The sequence below is a fragment of the Macrobrachium rosenbergii genome, chromosome 3 (assembly GCF_040412425.1).
Source record: "Macrobrachium rosenbergii isolate ZJJX-2024 chromosome 3, ASM4041242v1, whole genome shotgun sequence".
Taxonomy (NCBI): Eukaryota; Metazoa; Arthropoda; class Malacostraca; order Decapoda; family Palaemonidae; genus Macrobrachium; species Macrobrachium rosenbergii.
Genome location: NC_089743.1, coordinates 35,958,977 through 35,963,939, shown reverse-complemented (window position 1 = coordinate 35,963,939; position 4,963 = coordinate 35,958,977).

Sequence of the window (4,963 nt, the reverse complement as noted above, 5' to 3'; positions counted from 1 at the left end):
TCTGGAGACGCCTCTCAAGGATTTCCTGAAGAGTCCCAAGTACTGCATCTACTTGGTAGTTTGATATGAAAGAGATAATGACTGGTAGTTCTTTAACTATATCCAAGAAATGACTGCCCTTCATTATTTTGATGAGCAGAGGAACCTCTTCTTCTTTGCAATATATGCCCATTTTCTTCCACTGTATAAAAAGAAATATGAATTAACAAAGACAAATGGCCAAAGAATTTGTCATATATATACCTTACTGATAATATTCACCAAATCTTGTATAGTATTTTAAGCAATTCTGATGCAAAGGAAAATTTGCTCTCTTAGGCTGAATTAGAACCCAAAATGATAGTTCCAGCTATCTACACTCTGACCTTGGTCTTCTACCCAGTTTGCATATGTTCAGAAGCTTCGTAAGAAGAATTTCCTCTTCCACTTCTTATTAGATTTCAGGCTTGATTTTAAAGTGTCACAAACATGTGGTAGACATTAACCTACAAATGCCATTTAATATCAAATTCACTCAACTTCAGAATAATCACCGAAGGTGAATTTATAACTGATAAGCGATCCATCACGAAGTGGACTTACAAGTTATCAATTCTCTTCTCTTTGTTTATTCTGAGGTTAAGTGGATTTGATATTAAACGACATTTGTAGCTTACTGTTTGTGAGTATAAAAAAACATCGAAAATTCATATGGAAATCATTTATCATATATTCCACTTTCAGCCCTCACGTGACACGTAACAGTAAAATATGGACCTTGGACGTATTTTTGAGATTGTCCTTAAATTTCCTCATTATACAATTATCGCTTGTCTTGGAAGACCAGAAATATGAAAGAAACACCTTATTCAATTAAAGATTTTTTAAAAGCGCTCGAATGAGCATTACTGCAAAGTTTTACGTGAGTTAAACAGTCTTGCATATTTCTTCCGCGCACTTTCTCCACTAGCGACACAGTCCTTAATGGTAATCTATTATGAAAACATATTTCCTCTTACTTGCATCAGTGTCCTCCAAATGATGATATGAGAGCCCTTGTAATTCCTCGGCACATAGATCTCGTATTGGAAGCAAGCATTCAATCCCCTGGCGGTCAGTAGCAAAGTGTTGTACATCTGCCGGTGAATATTTTTGTAAGTGTAGTCTTTTTACAGCAATATTTATTCTTACTGATATTGATAACATGATATTCTAAGTAGCAAGCCACATTGCAGAAATGTTTATTCGTATTATCGTCCAACTGGAACTTCAAGAGAAGTTGCAATGCATTACTACCCTAATACAATTCTCCTTGTATTTTAATAATTTACTAACATTTTTATCTATTGATTTATCAGTTTGTTAATTTATTGTTCATATTTTTAAAAGTGATCTCTTCTTTCTATATTTCCCATTACCTTCTGTTACTTCTTTCTAATTAACGCGGTATTCTTTGGGAGGTCGAATTTAAAGTTAATGGCCCCAGTGAGCTTGTTCCATATGAATAGGGTTAAAGTTCTGATTAATAATAATGATAATAATAATAATGCTATCAAAGCAGATGCATGACATTTGCTATGCTATTTATTTAGAAAGATATCAAACACACTAGAAGAGTCTGTTTATGATCAGAAGCTACAGGAAAAACATTCAAATTAGGATATCGACCCGACTTGCAAACTCATGGACATACTTGACCCCAGGCAGATAAAAACAAAAAAGTTACGGGAATAAGTGACGGACCTATATTTCAGCTGATTGAGAACCTTAATTCATGAGAAGAGAATGTCAAAAACCCAGCTCATACTTGTAGGCAGCAGGGGTAGTTGTCCTTTATTCTAGCAGCAAGGGCCAACAACTCTTCCTTTTCCAGAACTTGACGAAGCTGAGAACCGACTTCCTCGAGGTTCATAATTGGTGCTTTGGTCCTCCTGCTCCCTGATAAACAGACAGTTTCTTTAAAATTTAGTTTTTAGTTATTTCCAAAACAAAGAATTAAATGTTCCGGGGTCAATCTCACCCCACATGGCGTATTAAGGGTTTATAGTCATCATCTTTAGAGAAATTACTGCAAGTGCCACTACTTTATTTTTAGCAAGTGGAACCTCAACAGTTCAAGCGAAGATGCAAAGCATTCCTACCCTAAAGCAGTTCTTGTATTTTATAATTTATTTATATTTTCATCTATTAATCTACTACCATGAAAAACAGAACAAATTCAACACATGGAGACTAAATCGTTCAAATGAAAATTAAGCCAATTTTCTTGAGTCTTGAGCATTGCAAATAGAACTTACTATACAGCCGAGAAAATTTACAGTAATTCCTTGAAGAGGAAACTTGAAGCAATTACTCAGTCTCATCTGTGGTGGCCCAAATTGGCATCATCTATCTTTGGGTCAGGCTCGTCTCCCATTCCACCACTACTAACAGATGGCGGTAGGTTGATGGCTGGCCCTAGGGAAAAGGCTGAACTGCCTCGTCGAGTTTTTGAAGCTGAGCAATCAGCTGAGGAGTGGCCTCTCTCGAGTACTTATCATCCTGAACCTGTTCTTATAAAATCTGCATTTCTCTCTAGCGATGTTAAGAAAATTTGTTATAGTCTTGATATCTCGAGCGGAGAAGATCCTGATGGTTTTGCAGATGATGCAAGCTTCGTAATCCAGTGCCTCTTCCAAAGAATGGCACATCTGTAATTGCAGTAACTAAAGGCCAATTTCTGTTCTCCCTGTGCTCTCCAAAGTCACATAAAAACTGATTTTTAAGCCAGTCTGCAATTAAGTGGAATCTAAAGGATTGTTAGTTGATAATCAATAAGCATATAGAACGCAGTTAGGTATCTACGATGCTCTTTTAGACTTGACATGCCATTTGAAAAAGCACCTTGGTTTAGTAAGTCACAAGGCACTTATTTATAAACTTCAAAATCTTGGAATTGGCTATGTTTAAGAATGACTTCAAGATTTCCTTTCAGGTAGGTAGCAGCGAGTTGATGTTGATGGGATCTTTAGCGAACCAAGACCTATTGTGTCTGGAGTTCCAGAGGTTAGTGTTCTAGGTCCACTATTATTTTTAATGCATACAAGTGATAAAAGGTGTAGTCGGTGGGACAAGAGGCTGAGCTCCCGTAAAACGAAAACACTGCTGATTAGCAGATCTCATACAGATTTTCCGCCCCAGCCTCCTCTTCAGGTGAATGGGACTCTACTGAATGAATCTGAAACTTTACCTGTTCTGGGTGTAACTTTTGATTCACATCTTACTTTTGAGAAACATCAAATGAAAGTTTCAGCAAATGACGCACGATAGTTAGGTATTATTCGTAAGACCTTATAAGAGTGATAAAATCACTGCAACCAGTTTTAAGTAAATTTTCCTTCCTTTACTAAAATACTGTTCTCCGATGTGGATATCTGCTTCTGCCAGAGATTTATCTCTTTTCGATAGAGTGGTTCGTGGTAGCAGGTTTCTGTTCCCTAATATTAGCAGTTTTGACTTGGATCATCGACGAATGGTCTCTTGTTTATCACTTTTTCATGAGTTTAATTCAACAGAGACCTTTTACATTCACAACTGATCCCTGATCTTTTCCAGCCGAGAGCGACCAGATTCCCTGAACGGCAGCACCAGTATGCAGTATATGTGCCTCGCTGTTGAACTTCTCAGTTCCAGAGGTCCCTTATTCCTCACACCATTGGACTGTGAAACAGCCTCCCTGAGGATGTCGTACGGTTGGAATTCAGAAGTTCATGAGAAGATACAATGCGTTACTACCCTAATACAGTTCTCCTTGTATTCTAATATTTACTTACATTTTCTTTATTCATTTATCAGTTTGTTAATTAATCTATTGTTTTAATAACTGGTCTCCTCTTTCTGCACTTCTCCCTACCTTCTGTTACTTCTTTTTGCTGAACACCATATTCTTTGAAAGCTTGAATTTCACGTCAATGGCCCCTGTGGGCTTGTTCCATATGAATAGGGTTCATCTTTTGAATAATAATAATAATAATAATAATAATAATAATAATAATAATAATAATAATAATAATAATAATAAATGCTAGAGTTTTCTTCAAATCTCCCTTCTCCTCAACGCAGAACAAGTTAACAGGAAGTGTCATGGCCAATAATATCTAGAATCTAAGGGAAAACAATTACACTCAATGCTACAGGGACACCAAACGACCCCTCTAAACTTCGCTGCACTGTAAATCTTAAACTATATATTTTTAAGCCTTAATTGCCTATAAACTGGCCGTGTACAAGCACACTCAGGGATGGCCAGGTTGTTGTAAGGATGTGGATGGCCAGGTCCTTCAAACAATAAATGTTTTGTGGCGATTGTGACAAAAATGGGTAAGGTGGGTTAATAAACATTAAAAATTTTTGTTTCAAAGTATGGACCGTGGTTAACGTTCATGTAAACACAGATTGGCCGTAAACAAAATAAGAGTAAACATAGTGGGGAGAGAGAGAGAAGAGAGAGAGAGAGAGAGAGAGAGAGAGAGAGAGAGAGAGAGAGAGATTAGTTACAGAACTCTTCAAATTTTGTCACCTCCTGTCATTCTAGGCTTGTAATATTTTCTCGAAAATGCCATCTCTAATTATTATTTGGAAGTTAAAAAAAATGTATATTTACTCCTGATTATCTGTTCCTCAGATTTCATATAGCTCTTGTATGTAACATAGAAGTTGAATGACCATGTTAGCTATATTTTATATTTTTTTTTCGTGTATTTCCTCGAAAATACATTATATATATATATATATATATATATATATATATATATATATATATATATATATATATATATATATATATATATATATATATATATATATATATATAGTTATGCTATGAATACTCTGGAATTGCCTTGTGGTAAGTGTCATTTGACTGATGAGAGAGGTTACGAATAATGAAGCGTTAGATGATGATAACGTTAAATACAGTCCTATTCATTTGTTCTACACATACATT